Source organism: Artibeus jamaicensis, unplaced genomic scaffold (genome assembly GCF_021234435.1).
Source record: "Artibeus jamaicensis isolate MK-2021 breed Jamaican fruit bat unplaced genomic scaffold, CSHL_Jam_final scaffold_474, whole genome shotgun sequence".
Lineage (NCBI taxonomy): Eukaryota > Metazoa > Chordata > Mammalia > Chiroptera > Phyllostomidae > Artibeus > Artibeus jamaicensis.
The window spans coordinates 40,413,586-40,430,462 of record NW_026522046.1 but is presented as its reverse complement, the minus strand read 5'-3'; the positions used below and the strand labels follow the sequence as shown (position 1 = coordinate 40,430,462).

Genomic DNA, 16,877 nt, shown 5'->3' with positions numbered 1-16,877 from the left:
GGTCTCGCCGTCCCCTGCCAACTCCTCCCAGTCCTCCCTTCAGTTAACCAGGGCAGGTGCTGCTGCTGTCGAAGCTGAAGTAGCAGTGAGGACAGCTAACGTGCTTTGGAGGTCTTTATAGTCAGCACAGTTGAAAACCACCCTCTTCCGCAGTTCCTTCTTTCTGACTTTTCACCTTGGCCGTCACATCCCGTCACCCCCAGCACAGAGCCGGGATCCTTGGAGTTGCTCAGGTTTGGTTCCATTTCTCCACCTGGCCTGTTAGCCCCCGAGTTCAGCCCTTCACCTCCCCCCCTCCGAGATGTGTCTGGTGTTGCCAGTCCCTGCTCTCCCTCTGCCCTCCCGCTCTGCCACCCAAACGGCCTCCCAGCCTCTGGTCCCAGCCCGCTGGCGTCAGAGCTGTCTTCCTGAAAACGGACCGGGTTTTCTTTCTTACGCAGGGTTTGTTCCTGTCACCTTCTGCCGAGAGGCCTCCCATCCTCCCTCTCACCCAGCGTCTCAGCCCAGGGCTGTCCACCCTCCTGCACCCCCAGGCTCAGTGACTCCGGCCCTGCTTGCACCCCCTTGCTGCTGCCCGCTGGCTTCCATCCTTTTGTGGTGGGTACCCATTCTTAGTACTAATTAAGCACTTAAATTAGAAGCTACTGTGAGAAATTAGGAAGTAGGCTTCTTCGTCTTAGCTACCTTCCACTCGTTAATTATTTATCTGTCGTTCACTTGTCTCCAGCATATGGAGCCTCTGTATCTTGGAATAATGGGTGTCTCTAAGCCTCAGAGAGTCCGCCCCGTTGAAATCTTTGTTTAACTGCACACCCATGTAATGGATTTATGCAGCGGCAAGGTAGAAAATGAGAGCACTTTTTTTTTGGCAGAGTGAAGCCTTAATTTCCAATCTAATTAAATTATAATGATAAATATCATTTAAAAGGAAACCCAGTTGCTTCACTTAATATGATTATTACTGGCACAGCCAATCAATCCATCCAGTGCTGAGTGATACATTTATTTTAGTACAACTACTTCTATGCTTGCTATTAGCGCTAGGCACGTCCGGTCTTACACAGCCCTTATTTTAACCAGCATGGCCCTGGCATTTGAAACTCCTTGTGTTGGGAGATAGTCGGATGGGGACCTATTGCAGAAGCCTCTCCAGTTTGCCTAAGTTGGGGTCACACTGTTTTCAGGGGGAGATGTCCTGAACTGGGGAGCATTCAGCAGAAGAAGGCTCCGGAAAGGTACGGGGCCGGGTCACCCACCTGAGTGTGTCAGGAGCTGGAGGCCACAGAGCTGCCCAGCTTTTGGGGCTTTCTGTCATCCCACTACCTCCATGTCCCCCTTTTCAGGTTCTTAGGTGGCTGTTTTTAGGGCCAGTTTCACCTGCAGACCCAGGCAAGTTGAGAGGCAGGCAGGACCACAGCGCTCAGCCTGCTGACTGACTGGCTTCCGGTCCCCAGACCGTGGCTCTTGTGCCACTTCCTCCGCGGTTTCTCTCTGACTCTCTTTTGCAAGAAAGATACAGCCTCCCCTGCCCTGACTTTTCTCACGCTCTTGCCACCCTCTGTACCTGCGGAGCGTACCTGCTCCTCTTGTCTACCACAGATGTCTGGCTGGCAGGTGGCCTTTGTCAGTTGTCATGTGGTTAACTGTGTGGCAACTCCTCAGTCCCGTCACCACTGGGATGGCCCTAGCAGAGCCTGACACACGGCACAGGTGAGTCCAAGCAGTCAGAGCAGGGAGATGTGGAAGGGTCTTGAAACAGGTCAGTTCCACCCATGAGGACTGGGGGTTGTGACAGGGACTCTGCCCTGGGGGACTGTCCTGGTGCCTGGACTGTCTGCACGGCAGGCGCTCCTGCCCTCTCAGATGCACCTCAGCTGCACTCCAGCCTCAGTCCCCAGTGACCACTCACTGGTTCCTGCTGTCCATGTTAGCGCCCGGAGGACTTCCCTTCATCCGGGGCGTCAGTTAGTTTATCGAAGAGAAAAGAGTCGTGACACTCACACGGGTTTGGGAAGTGTATGAGCCTGTGGAAACGCTCTCCTTAGTGACTCGCTGGTTGAGACCGTTCTCGCGCGGACAGGGAGTGACATGCCGACGTCGTGCCCCGGCCCTGTGCTGGCGTGTGGGCGGCCCTGGGCTCCGCAGCCCCGGCTGCAGAGGTCGGGAGAGGCCGGGGCCTGCGCGGTTCTGTCTGCGCTCACGTGCACGCTCACGTTGCAGAAGGGAAGCTGGCACAGGCCTGGCCTGGGGGCACACGCCTTGGCCTGTGCTTGGTGCCTGTTGGCTCTTGTGTGTTGGGAGCAGAAATGGATTGTGGGTGTTCCCCTTGCATCTGCCTGTCCTGGCAGGTGGGATAGAGACGTGATCAATTATTGTGTATCAGCCTTAAAAAAATCATAGGAATACATTAAAAGTTATTTAAACTTTTATTTAGAAAGAAGATTCTTAATTCTTTATTATCCCAGTCACATTTGAAAGGGTGAAAAGCATCTAGTACTGAGTTAAATTAATCTAAATAACATGAATCTTTTTATTACAGAGTGAAGTCTTTCAGATTGGGCGTGGAGACCTGGAGAAGCAGCTGAAGAAATGCACTAGCCACGTGTATGTTCTGATGACCTCGGTCCTGCACGCGCCCACGGAGGCCTGGCCCTCAGACCCGAGTGGACCCAGGAGCTGAGCCGATTCCAGGGTAGGCGAGAACCTGCGAGCACTGCTAACGTTTGCCTGGTGAACAGTGAATTCTGTCTGATGTAAACCCGTTGTGCCCTCTGAAATGAGTTTTGTTGAATCACCCCCAGCAGAGGTTACTGTCGCCGTGGATTCTACTGTGATGGCTGACAAGTTCCCCCCCCACCACCACCGCCCTGCAGGCCTCCTGAGGCTCTGCAGCCAGTGCTGCCTCTGGCCTCAGGGTGCAGGCTGTTGGTGCCAGCCTTTTACCGTAAATCATTTCCTTGGAGGTGATTAGGAAAGTTCTTTAAGTACTTACCTTTGGTGACTGTTCCATGATTCAGCATCCGCTTTTGAGAGAAGCCGAGACAAACGTGGGGGGTGAAGATAAGCCTGGATCTGACCGCTGACCGGGTTGAGTTTGTGCCTGGAAAGGCCCCGCTGTTTTCTGAGCCTGTAAATGCCAGGAATGTGGGGGAACTGGTTCCCAGGGAGACCTGTGAAAGAAGTTTGCTTGATCCTCTGCTAATGCTCTTTCTCTGGCACCCCGGCAGTGAGAATGTGAGGGGGCACCTTTGAGGTTACTTTGTCCCCGCCTTGTGCCCCAGGGTGGAGTTAATTTTCAGCCACGGATCTTCCTGTAGCCCCATCGGTCATATGAAATGAGCTTCCCTGTAACTCTGTTCACTGAAGGCTGGAGTCCTGGGGCTGGCATGGGCCCAAAGGGGACAGTGCTGCTGAGTGAAGTGTGGTGGTGACCACCTCCATGTAGCAGGCCTCAGGTGTGAACGAATGAGTTATGTGGAGGAGTGTAAACGTGCATTGGAGAAATGAAGTGTTTATGTTCTGCACAAATGAATTGTCCTTATAGCCATAGAAAAAGTCATCAGGCCAAAGCCATTCCTGAAGCACATGCTGAGAAAGCACAGGCGGGGCTGCAGTGACGACAGGATGAGTCACATCTGCTCCTGGCTCCGGGCTACCTGCAGGGCTGTGGGGAGGGCGGCAGGCGGAGGGCTCTTTGCAGGGAGGCCAGCACCAGGGTCCCGGTGGTCCTGCTCTGGCCTCTTTTCATCAGCCCCATGTGGGTGCCAACATAGGGACCACAGAACAGGGTTCACAGTCTCCTGGTGTGTTCAGTGTACATGGGGGGCACCTGTCTTTCAAGTGTGGGGGCCCTAGACACTCTTCTTGCCTAGCTCGGGGCCTCTGCCCAAGCTGAGACAGGGGGTACGTCCCAGGTGAGCTGCAGACATACCGATGCAGGGAAGGTGATGTGGGAAGGTGCAGGTACATGGAAGTGTGTCTGCTGGAATGGGTTCAGAGCTTTGGCATTTGTCCTGCTGGGAACTGCAGGCCGGGGGACCTGTCGCAACCTGCAGGAAAGGCCTGTGCAGCACCCTGGACCTGCCCTTCGCTTTGTCTGACACTTGTGCCGAGTACCTGTGGCAGGTACTGACCAGGCCTCAGGACCAGGTGGGCAGAACAGCTGTTGGGCAGAGAACAGCTCAACTGTCACCATGGTGACAGGGATGGTGTTGCCCATGAGAGAGATCAGGGGAAGGAGGGGTGGGGGTTCTCTGAGGGAGAGGCATTGGAGGGAGGACCCAGGAGGGGTCACCACACTGTGACGGGGCGTGGGGCCTGGCCTGCCTCCTTTTCTCCGACCCCTCAGGCAGCAGCAGGTTTGGTTTCATTTCTCCACCTGGCCTGCTGGTGGCCACAGGCCAGGGAAGCTAGTTGACATGGAACAGCAGGGGGCACAGCAACTCAATTGCCTTTAAAGTGTTGGGTGCAAACCATTCATGTGTTGTTCTTAGGAGTATGTTGCTAATTTTCTTCTAGCTGTTTTGTGTCTGGTCATGACTGAAAATAAGGTAATGGGTGCAGAAACCTCAGGCTGATGGGTAAAAAACAAGGAGAGTGGTTTGCGGATGCAGGAAAGTCTGGCATCCTCCCACCCTTGCTGCTTTTCAGTTTCTCCGGAGGCTTCCTCTGCAGGAGGGATTTGTGGAAACACAGGTGTGCCCTCTCGTGGATGGTTCCTGGTGTGCAATAGAGAGTTCTGGAAGATGGCCCGACCACCCCACCAACCCAGCCCAGCCGTGCCCAGCAGACGTGCACCACCGCTGGCTGCAGGCACACCTGCCTGGCTGCACAGCCACGTGACCTGCAGGTGTGGGCACGAGCATTCGGTGTGGCCCCTCCGTCACATCCTCACACTGTGAGGAAATCCACGCTCTTGGAGCTGCTAGAGGAAGGGGTGGAGGTCTCTTCTTCCACCGGTACCTCCCAGGCAGGCGTGGTCTTTGGCCTCAACATGGACAGTCCGGTGGGCTCAGCGAGCCACCCACATTTGGTTTTCGTTGTCATGGGATCATGCCTTCTGGTTCGGTTTTGTCTTCTCCTGTGTCCTCGCGTTGCCTGGGCAGAGGGGGAGGACGGCTGCAGGCCTGGCCCTCCCCGTGAGCGCCGTGTCCTGGGCCAGCTGACCAGTGTCCTCATCTGTGCAGTGACAGCAACCTCGGTGACAATGAACATGAATTCGGTTAGCCTGTGTCCACGAATATTAGTGCCAGGCCTCTGCTTTCTCACTGAGACAGGACCACCTGCTCTTTACTTTCTCCCCAGTCTTTTGCAGCTTTTTCCTTCTGCTTTTGGAATATACATTCCTTCATTCTCCTTCAGATCTCTGTGTTGGTCTAGTTCATTTCAGATTGAGACTATGGCTTGCTCATGGTTTTGTTCTGGGATTTTTGTTTTTCAAGCTGAATTTTTGGTGGTATAATTTACACACAGTAAAACTCGCCCTTTTTCAGTGTACAGATTCATGTATTCTGACAGATATGTACTGTTAGCACACGTCTGTTTTATCTCAGAGGTGCCCTCTTGCCCACGCACGTACCCTGTCCCACGTCCAGAGTGGCCTGCCTGGTGTTGATGTGCCTAGACCTTGTGCGTGCTGGACAAAACACCCAGGCCCCGCCATGGGGACAGGCCCATGCTCACAGCAGGCTCAGTGGGAGAGCCTGTCTTTGGGGCACGCGAGCCAGCAACTTCAGACAGTAGGTGGCGCTGTGGGACTGTGTTAAGAGGATGAGGAGGTTGCTCTAAGGAAAAACTGGCACTCTGTTTCTGAGCAACCCAGGTCCTGGGTTCCTTCAGAAAGCGCTTGCTTGCTGGCTGGCTTTATTTGCACCCTTTTTAAGGGCCCGTCTGACAGTCTGCAGAACACTGGCAGCTTGTTTAGTTCGGTGACTGAGCTCATTTGCGAATGAAATTTTATCAAGTAATTTCTAAATTTAATTGTAATAAATGGAGTCTCTGGAGGGAGCTGACTGCATTATGGAATTGAAAGGAACAATTCATACATCTGTTCCACTGTTTCAGAAATTATTGCTTTGACTCGGGCTGGTGAACACGTGACATGGTGCACGGCAGTTGAGTTGTAGAACTGCACACCTGACACCTGCGTGATTTTGTTAACCTGTGTCACCCCCAAAACTCAATAAAAAGGAGAAAATGATTACTTTTGCTTACATAGTTTACATGTTACATTTTATGGTTCTGCTATTTCAGCTTACCACTTTAAATAAAAAATAATTAAGATAAGAGGCAAATAGCCTATACTGTCAAGTTATAAATATGCCACGACAGATTGCCAGTTTTAATTAGTGTATAATAAGGTTGCCAATTTTAAGTATACAGTTTGTAAATTAACCAAAATTTGTATATGTGTGTGTTTGGTCTTTGCTGCCGTTATAAAGCAAAGGAATAATATAAATATTGAAGTTTTAAAGTCTGTCTTCCATGAACTCTCACCCTGCACCTGTCACCCCTCATTGGCCCTGAACCACAGCCCTGCTTTTGTCTTCTGCCCCCTCCCCCACCTGTCCTCTCAGCCTCTGTGGGGAAGCTGAGATGGTTGCAGCTGGCTGAGCAGCTGCCAAGACGCACAGTGTAAGCCAGGGACTAAAGTCTTGGCCCGGCTTCTGCCCGCCAGGTCCCGGGAGGCTGGCACTTTAGAGGGAGGGGAGACCACGGCCAGTGGGGCTTTCTCTCACCAAAGCAAGCGAGGGACCTGCCACAAGACCCCCTTGCCGGGCTGGCCCAGTACCCAGCTCGCCCGGGAGCCTCAGGGTGCTTGTCCCCCATTCCTGCACACGTCCCCAGGCTCTGGGCAGTTTAGTTTGGGGGATAGAGATCTGGGAGTGGGGTGAAACTCAAGGTCATGCTGTTTCACTTGGGTCTGTTTCACTCCAGGCCCCTGCATTTCATGGTGGGTGGGGGCTGCAGAGCAGCCCGTGGGCACCCAGTTGGTCGTCACGCTCTCCTTCTCCTAGAACTTGGTCTGAGTCCATGCTGTCTGCCTGCCAGACCTGAACTCCCCAGTCATGCTTTAGTCTAGATGCCCTTAGGATTCTTTATTCGTGCATTTTGGTGATATTGCTGAGAAAAGTGTATTTTCATGCTTTTTGTCCCCTTTTCAGTGCACACGAGTGTCCTGTTGGAGGCACATTCAGACCTTGATTTGGGGGGAGTTTCTTCTGCCCTGTGTCCCTCCCGTTGGAGAGTTCTGGCCTTTAGACCCGCACTGTGCCTCAACCCCACCAGGGTGGTCCGGCCGTGTTGTCCTGATTCCTGTCAGCTCACTCTTTTCTCCAGTTAGTCTTGTTTTGGTTTTTGTTTGGACCCGACCGTCCGTCTTGCCCTGTTTGCACATCCCTGTACAGACATGTATTTGTCCTGTTTGCACATCCCTGCACAGACGTGTGTCAATCCTGTTTGCACATCCCTGCGCAGACATGTGTTTGCCCTGTTTGCACATTCCTGCTCAGACGTGTGTTTGTGCCATTTCTTTAATCTGCACATTTTCCATTAAATGCCCCTTGGGATTATTTACAGTAGAAGAAGTCACCCAAAGGTTTTCTGCTGTAGAATGAGCAAAACTACTTTGTCATCTTTGAAGGACCAGCTGGTTTTACTTTGCATTTGAAAAGGTTTTTGTTCTATTTTGTTTTTAATAAGTTGTAGTAAACATTGTTTTTAAAGGATGATTCAAAATTAATCCTGAAAGAAATCCCCATTTAAACTGTGGCTATCAATTTAGTTTAGTTTGAAATTTATGTTCAGGCCTTTTTTTCCCATTCTGATTTCTCTCCCTTATTATGGTCAGACTTTTAACAGTATCTTTCCAAATTTCCCCTCAGTCCATTAGTAGAAACCAGAGCTCTCCCTGTGTAGCCTCTGGCCTCACAGACCTGAGTTGTCCTCCGCTGCCAGCATCCATCTGCCTGCCCCTGAGCCATCCGTGGGCCCCTGAGCCATCTGTGGGCCCCCTGAGCCATCTGTGGGCCCCTGAGCCATCTGTGGGCCCCTGAGCCATCTGTGGGCCCCCTGAGCCATCTGTGGGCCACCTCAGCCATCTGCGGGCCCCTGAGTCATCTGTGGGCCCCCTGAGTCATCTGTGGGCCACCTCAGCCACCTGTCTGCCACAGTCTGTGACTGCTTTCTCACTTCAGGTCACTATAGGCTATTGGAACTAATTATAGGGTCTTCAAATTAAGAGCCTTTTGTCCCCCTTCTTTTTTTTCTAAATCCAACACCTGCTCTACCTTTTAGAGAAATGTAGATTTTGATTGTAATCCAAAATTCTTTGGTAAAGTCACCTTAAAAGAATGAAGGAAGCCTGATCCAATTCATGATCTTGAGTGGAGAAATGTTGCAAGTAGACTGAAAACTAGACTTAGCCTATCTATTTGAAATCATTTTAATATGGAAAACAAAAACATGTTTATTTAAAGAAATACACATATGTTATTTTGACTTTAAAAGTTGTGAGGAATCTTAACACACTAAAAAAAGTACACCTGAGTAGTTGTATGTTCATCCGGCAGCCCCGTAGGAGAGGGAGGGCCTCGGAGGGCCCTGGATTCCACGGCGTTCTGCTGCTCCCTGGGGCGTGACCTTGGACAAGCCACCTCGCCTCTGGCTGCCGGGCTCACCTTCATGAAGTGCTGGTGCTGATGCTGTGACCACAGCTAGAGCCCAGGCGGCTACTATGTCCTCGAGTGACTGTCCCCACAAGCCTGGGGTTTGTGCTGTGACCGTTACCGTGTTATACGGAAGAGGAATCAGGGGTCGTGAGGGTAGGAATTTTTTCCAGGTCCCCCAGCTGGTGGGAGGCAAAGCCATGTTTCACCAGGAGCGCCTGCCCTGGGTCTGTGCTGGCGACCACGGGAGGCCGTCCGGTGGTGCACAGCGAGGTCCCGCTCACGGAGGCTCGACCGCTGTAGGACAAGTGGCAGCTGTCCTCCGGGCTGCCCCTCGTGCAGTCATCTCAGCCTCCCCCTTACTGAGACTCGGTGAAGTCTGAGGAAGCCCGTGCACGTGTCGTGCCTGGCAGGTCACTTAGTAAGCTCACTCCACACACCGCCCCAGCGGCTGCTCCCCCCCAGGCGCCCCGCCCGGTCCCTCCCCTCCTAACTTCCCAGCAGCAGTGCACTCCCCCGTGTGCTCCTGGCTCAGTCCTGCCCTCTCCCCGCTCTGTCTGTGCCCCGACACTTGGGAATCTCCTCCCTGTCACCCCTGTGCGGGTGAGTCCCAGCCCTCCTCACCAGTCCGGAGCTTCCTTGTGCCATCCGGACTCAGGTCCCGGTCCACCAGCGTCTTCTTTTGGGGATTCACAGACATCTCCAGCGGCAGGCGGCACACCCAGCCCCTGACTCCCCAGCCCACTGGCAGTTCCTGTTTCAGCAGCTCCATCCTTCGGCCCCTCAGCCCCTCAGCCCCGCAGCCCCTCAGCCAGAGCTGTCCCTCCTCTCCCGCCCACACCTACGCCATTAGGGAGCTGTTAGAACACATGCAGAGTCATCTTATTCCTCACCTTCCCCGCTGCCTTTGTGCTCTGACCCACTGGCTCTGTCCCTGTCTGGTTAGCCACTGCTGACCAGTCTGCCTGTGTCAGCTCTGTCCCCATAGCTTTTCTTCCCCAGGGACCCGAGGCCAGAGCCAACCTAAAACTCCTCTGCAGAGTGACCGTCACGTCCTGGCACTGGCCCAGGAAGTCCCGCCAACCAACCCCTGCAGGACCTCCCCACCTTCACCTTTGCCGTGCTGGCCTCCCAGCTGTTCCTGGGGCTGCTGGGCCCTGCTCAGGCTCTTGGCCCTTCCGTGTTCTAAGAATGCTCTTCCTGGTATCAGAGCTGCTGCCTCACCACCTTCGTCTGGTTCCATCGCAGCTCCCCTCAAACGGAAAGCCCACCGCCATGGCTCCTGCCCCAGGCACTCCCCTGTGGCACCCACCTCCTCAGACGTGCGGCCCAAGTCCTTTCGTTGCTCAGAAACACGGATGGTTGTCCTTCGTATTCTTGTTAGAATGGGGCCCCCTGCAAAGAGTCCTCACTGCCCTTTGCTCACCGATGCATCCCAAGCCCTTGCTGCCAGCCTGGCACATGGCGGGGCTCACTCACTGTTAGTTGGATGGATGAATGTTTGCTATGTGTTTTATTAACAGATACTTCTGGGGTGTTTTACTTTATTATTATTTTTAATCCTCATCAGAAGATATGTTTACTGACTCGGGGAGAGAGAGAGACATTGATGAGAGACAAAATCATCAACTGGTTGTCCCCTCTCTCTGTACGTACCCCACCCAGGGATTGAACCCACAGCCTAGCTGTATGCCCTGCCTGGGGATTGAACCTGCAAGCTTTTGGGACCACATGCCAACCACTGAGCCACCCGGCCAGGGCTGGGCTACTTTAGTATTAAATTAGGTAATGTTACAGTTTCCCATGTGTCAATTACATATAAGTAATTAATGAATGACTGACTCAGAGTTTAGAATTTTGATGGGATAGAGTTTTTTTTCTTCTGGTGAGTGTAGAAAAATAGTTTTTAAGAATTTTATTCTAAATTAATATTCTAGGAACATTAAATTTTGGAGTCTTTACTCTGAGGACATAGATAAAAATAAAATTAATTAGATACCAGGATTGTCAGATGCTAAATGGCATGTGGCTATTTATGACATTCTCCTAGAATTCAGTAGTTATTAACTCGCAAAGACGTGACAGCTGAAGTCGGAAATTGATACACTTCTAAAGTGGGAAGAAAGAGCGTTAAAGTATTTTTTCAGTTATAAACTGTCAATTTAATGGTCCTAGAAACCAGATCCGCTGCGTTAAATCTTTGCTGTTCTGCTGCGTGTCCCTCAACTTTCCTGAGTGCAGGCATTCTATTTTTACTTGTCTCTGAAATAGGCCTGGAGGTAGGAGCGAGGCTGGGAAAGGGCGAGAGGAAGAAGATGATGGGTGCAGGGTTAGGGCAGGGCCTCGGCTCCGGCGACTTCCTGTGGAGTGACCGTGATCAGTGCCCGCGTGGGAGTGATGCTGGGGAGGGGCTGTCTACGAGCCTCCACGCACAAGCGAGCCGCGTCCTGCTGCAAGGTCTGAATTGCTCTGATTTTCAAGAAAGCAAGAAATATGGCGTTTATTATGTTTGGAAGATCTACTGTGCCTTGGGTTGTGTCACCCGATGAGGAGAAAAAGAGATGGTCACTTAGTGAGATGAAAGCAAAGTAATGTAACTGGCATGTTTATCCGACTTATTAAGGTGAGCGTATGCCAAGCAGGATTGCACGGTGTGGTCGGAAACGGGCTTGTCTCTATGTGCGGCTGCGTGCCCTTCGGTTAACCAGAACCCAAGTAGTCTGACTTGGCGTCCTCAGACCCAGCAGGTCTTCAGATCCACACTGCACTCTTGTTGGTGCCCGGGCGCCATAGCTCTAAAGAAAGTGCCTGAGTGGCACCAGGGAGGAGCCGCGGCCACTGGAGGAAGACTTGATCACTCACATGTCCCTGCAGGAGGACCCACTACTCCACATAGGGAGCGCCAGGTGTGGTCAGGAGGCAGGGGGGAGTGAGGGGAAGGCCTAGGCTAGATGCATTAATTGGGGCTCCTACGGGAAAAGCAGGGCAGGGTAGAAGCTTAGGATTGGCCGGTTTGAGTGACTCTGGTGGTCTTTGAGCAACAAAAGCGGCCCCTCGGTGCCTGGTAGTGGGCCTGGGTTGATTTAGGGCAGGGGAAACGGCATGGCGCGTGAGAGGTAGATAAGGAGAAGGACCCACGACCCACTGCTGGCCGGGCCCTCTGCTGTCCCTAAGAAGGGCTAGCCTCCAGGCGGGCAAGGCCCCCAAATGGCAGAGCACCAAGGAAAGGGAAATGTAATTAATGTAATCTGCCTGTGATGAGTGGACTCTCAGAAGGCACAGCTGGCACAGCGCCTCCACTGGTGACTTGGGGCACGTCACCCAGGACAGACAGGCGGGCAGACAACCCAGCAGAGGGCCTCCTGCCGTGAAGACTTGCCGGCACCATCTCATTGGATGGATTCCTGAGAAGCGCTGCACACGATCAGGTTTCGTTAGTTGTGTCACGGCCAGCGTGTGGTCAGCGCGCGGTCAGCATGGCCGACTTTCCGCTGGTGCGGCAGGAGCAGGCGGCCATCTTCACTGCTCCTTGACTTACCAGGTTTACATACACTTTGTAAGTTTTTCTTTTTATGAATACGCTGGTTATAAATTATGATATGTCTGGATGTCAAATGTTCTGTTTGTTTTAGGTCAGGGTTATGAAGGAGGTGGAGAAATTATAATCTCATTTCAAGAAAGCGGATAGGAAAGCTGTGAGTCACCACAGCAACTGGGTCTTGGCTGGTGGTGGCCTCACCCTGGGCTGCCCCCGTGGGACCAGGGGTGCAGAGAGCACAGCCAGCCCCCAGGGGTGGCCTGGCCTCTTCGCCACCTCTTTCCACACGGGCTAAACTAGAGACTGAGCCCAGCCTCCTGGAGGAACCAAACCCAAATGAAACTCTAACGCCGAGAGACCGTGGAGGTTTCTTTTTTCAGAAACGTGAGCGTCTCCAGCAGCTGGGGAATGTTCCCGACTTTTCTCTGACTTTTTTAGGCATTGTTTCCCCAGAATCCTTTCATCATAGAGAATCCAGAGCCCAGACAGCTTTTCAGCACCTCCCCTTTTTTTACATCCTCCTTTGTTTTGCTCTGGGCTGCATAGGACTCTGGCGGAACAACTCTTTCTCCTGGAGAAGAGCGCTCTGGGGGTCCCGGCGCCATTCCTCACACTGTTCTTCCTGGGTTCGGTCCCCGTTAGGGGCCCCTGGGACCAGTCTTGCTGTCTGCATGCTCCAGCCTATATCTCCTCAGAGGCCAGAGACCCTGACCCTTCTCAGCAAGCCAGCTCGCCCACCGATGCAGACCTCAGCTCCCAGCGCCCCCTCTGTCTCCTGCCTGGTTAGGCGCAGTGCAGGGCCAATTTCACGGTCAGGGACATGACTTGCTCTGATACATGGCAGGGGAATAAGTAACAAAGAAACCCATGGAGATCCCCAGACACAGTTTTTAAATGCAATAAGTGACTGTATTCTAAAACAGGTTTTCTTGTTTCTTATTCGAAATAAGTGGGAATGTTTAGGTTTTCCTTTTCAACAGTTTCCTTTTGGTTTCCCGGTTCTGATTCCCATGACTGCCTTTGAAATCCTCTGTTGGGGACATACTGGAAAGCGTGGTATGTCAGGATGCAGAGAGGAGGCACTATTTGATGTTCAAGTGCTGCTTTTACCAAAATGGGGTGCCGTGGATACCTGAGGCCAAGCCTTTGGGAGCACAGTAAAAGCACAGCACCAGCAGAAGGGGTGGGGCGCGCCCATGGCCACAGAGCCGAGGGAGCTGCGCCCACCTGTGGTGTTGGTCCTGCACTCCCCGCCTGGACCTGACGTCCCGGGGCTGTACGCCTGCTCCCCTCCCTACCTCTTTAGGCCTCTGTTTCTTTGTCCTGCCCCCAGGTCCCTGCGGTGTCTTGTAGGAGCCTGACACAGGACTCCACCGTGCCCTGCCTCTGCCTCCTGCTCTTCCCTGAGTGTAGCCTTGGGCTCTGTCCTACCAGGGCTGACCACCTGGGGGCTTCGTGGGATGGCCTGCAGGGCTCATGGCACAGGTCTGTCCCGGCACTGTGGAGTGTCACTGTCACCCCTGGGCTTAGGTCACAAGCTCAGATGCTGTAAGAAAGAAGGCATTTTTTTGCTTCCTGAAGGAACCCATTTGGACACAGTGGCAGCCTTTGCCAGAAGCTTGTCTCCCCTCTCAACCCAAGGCCATGCCAGCCTTGTTGAGTCTGTAAGCAATAGAGACCTACGGCTACAAAGTCTGAAACACTCGTCTCGCCCCTGATCGAAGGGAGAGGTCTACCTGGGCCAGAGGGCGTGAGCACCGTGGGCTGCACTGTGCCCGAGTGCTGGAGCCCAAGCTGCAGGTACCAGGTGCTGCAACGTGTGTGCATGTATGCGCATGTGTGTGTTCATGTGCATGCATGCGTGAGTGTATGTGTGACGTGCAGGCTGTGCTGCTAGCTGGTCCCACTAGCTGTGCTGTCACGCCCCAGGCTCAGTGGCCAGTGTAGAGGGGCCAGGTCTGCCTCCCCCAGGAGCGCAGCATGTAGTAGGGCCACATCCTGTGCTGTAGTGAAGGGCCAGCAGTGGGACTGGCTCCTGGAGACAAAGGTGGGTGGAGGCAACCAGGGCGGGGCTGGGGGCCAGTGGGCACAGGTCCGTGGGAGTTTTCATCGGCACCCTCGCTGTCAGCGAGGCCTCTGGCACTGGCTGGCCACTGTGAGGGCTCGGCAGCCGTGACTGCTGCTGGTTGCTTGGTGGACGGTGCCCTCTCACTGACACTTTCACGTCATCCTTTCAGGCACCGTCTCTCGTAAAGATGACAGGGGCTTTTTACTTAGACGGGACTCGGGAGACTCCTGTTTCCCTGGAAAGCATCCCCAGCACATCCTTCCTCTCCACTCCCAGTGCTGTGCCCAGGACAGCCCTGAAGGGTTAACCGTCACATGTCACTGTGGGTGGTGTGCTGGAAGCCACAGTGGTGTTGGTGCAAGCGCCCTGATTCTGCGGTTGATGAATGAGCCCCGACTGAGGAGGAGCGGCCCCACGTGCCGGCAGGGGGCTGGCCATTGTCGCTTCAGCAGCGCTGCTGAGGCGAGTGACAGGAGAGGGGCACGGAATGAGCTCAGGCTGGCGGCTGGCGGCTGGCGTTGGCTCGGCTGGATGGCCTCGCTCAGCACCGGGGCTTTTTCCGTGGGGACCTTCTTCAGCATCATGGGACGTCGGTATAAACGGAGGCGCAAGAAGCGCTCGGAGAGGAGAGGTGATGTGTTCGCTTTTATTCTAAAATGTAAAGTGTTGGACTTCAAATGCAGTGCAAGAATGCTTTTGTGAGGTTGCAGCTCTGTGAATTAACATTGCTGCCAGTTAACTTCATATTTTCCCTTTTAAAGTGTTTCTCTTCTGTTGGCATTTTCTAGAATTTTAAACAGCCTGGCTTAAATTTTAAGCAGATTTAAAAATGTGTCTACAAACATGTATACAAATCATTTTGGCTTCCAAGTTTAAAGTATATTTTAGAAGGTATTTTTGAAACTGTAGAAGTTTATAGCTTTGCTTTATAATGGTTTACCCTTGGCTGCCACTGTTCATTAATGACTTTTCTAACGATAAAAATACTCCTCCTGCTGAAGAAAATGAGACTGTGGCAACCATTGTTCAAACATTTCCTTCTAAAAACATGGACAGCAAGTTCTTTACATTCAACACTTCAGGTAATTTCAGACTTTTAATTCAACTTAATGTTTTAAGACATTAAAATCTATTATTTTTTCATGACACTAGACTCCAAAGTTGTCCGTGATTATAAAAATTATACACTGCTGGCGTTGGGGGGTGAATTGTGGCTTTAAAAGGCGCTGTGAGTTTGCTGTATATGTATAGAATGCAGTAACTCGTGGAACCTGTGCTGGGTGCGGAGGGGCTTGACTGAGGGGCTGCAGGGCTGCGTGGGGTGAGCCTCGTTTGGGGGCGTCACATACCTGCCGCCTGACAGGACTGGACACTCTTTCACTACGACAGCATCCTCAGGACGTTTGGTGGCAGGAGACTGTCAGCCTCAGGAAATAAACATGAGCCACAGTTTTTAGTGTGGCTTCCTGAACAGAAATCTGTTTCAGAGTCAGCAGTCTTAGGAAAATAGCATCTTGCTAAATATAACAGAGAAGACTGTGCCCGGTGGGACCTGTGTCTGGGAGTGGTGACCGCATCGCGACCCGAGACCTTTGTGGGCACCGTACTCACCGTGGGCCCAGGACGAAAGGTGGTTCAAGAGGGGAGTGGGTGTTGGGGGCCCAGCCCCCCGCCCGGGTCTTCCTGCCCCTTTCACAGCAGTCCCTGGGATTCAGCTCCAACTCTCATCTTCGGTGGCAGCATCGATGACTTTCGGTTCCTCCGTTAGGCATTAAAAAGCAGGACGCCAGTGAGGCAAGCATCAGGGGATAAGACAGGCAAAAGCAAAACTGCTAGAAATTTCTACCAAATTCCCTAAATTTAGAATGGACACCATTTTTTTTAGTTGGTCCCTCATCACTGGATATTTATGTTGGAGAAAGTATTGAGTGTTACAAGGAAAACTGTCACCGTCCTTTCGGAACTCACTGTAATTCAAGTGGTTTACGTCGCTCCCCTGTAGACAGGCTGAAAGTGTCTTCCCACGCTCCGGAATGGCCGGTTTAGGCGGGTTTTAACCGGCGTGCTGTGGCACATGGGGGTGCCGCAAGGACTTTTAAAATGTGCGGTGCCCGACCGTTTAGCGGGGCACTGACCTCCTTCCCCTGAGACGGTCAAGTGAAAAAAGGACGAGAGCCAACAGAGCAGTAGCCGTCCAGTGTGAGTGATTCTCAGTTATGCCCAGTTTTTTGTCAAATAGGAAAAATATATATTTTTGGTGTGCTACAGAATTTCAGTAATTACTGTAAGTGTGCCATGAGATGAAAAAGGCTTCAAAATTGCTGCTTCCATAGGTAAGCCTTTCTCAAGTATACTGCCTTTTTGTGACACTTGGTGATTGAAGGTGTTACAGAATGTAGCAGTTGAGCCCGTGCGTCCCAGGTCATGTTCACTGGACATGTCCGGGTGCAGAAGGTTAGTGTGACTTGTTGAGACAGTGTCGTCGTCCATCTGTTCTTGGCTATACCATGTGCTTAACAGAAATGCCTTCAACGCTGATAAAAATGAGTGTGTATTATGACTGGCCATGCTGTTTACACCAGCTTGGCACACTTTTACGAGGTGC

At 52.5% G+C, this 16,877-nt stretch overlaps 1 protein-coding gene and 1 long non-coding RNA gene across 7 annotated transcripts in view; one reads left to right on the top strand and one right to left on the bottom strand.

Moving 5' to 3' along the window:
• Positions 1-16,877, top strand: part of ADARB1 (adenosine deaminase RNA specific B1) — a 98,559-nt gene that overhangs the window by 38,856 nt on the left and 42,826 nt on the right. For 4 of the 6 annotated variants that reach the window (XM_037158175.2, XM_053657800.1, XM_053657801.1 and 1 more), the window contains one exon: positions 2,540-2,692. The gene's annotated coding sequence lies outside the window, so the exon portion shown is untranslated. Of the gene's footprint in view, positions 1-440; positions 598-1,692; positions 1,711-2,539; positions 2,693-16,877 lie in introns of those variants that run through there. The other 2 variants (XM_037158174.2, XM_037158177.2) reach the window with 2 other exon arrangements.
• On the bottom strand, positions 2,539-3,273 carry LOC128626271 (uncharacterized). The gene is made up of 2 exons (XR_008390191.1): positions 2,993-3,273; positions 2,539-2,727 (listed from the first exon to the last, which is right to left on the bottom strand). It is a non-coding gene; the product is annotated as an uncharacterized LOC128626271 (long non-coding RNA).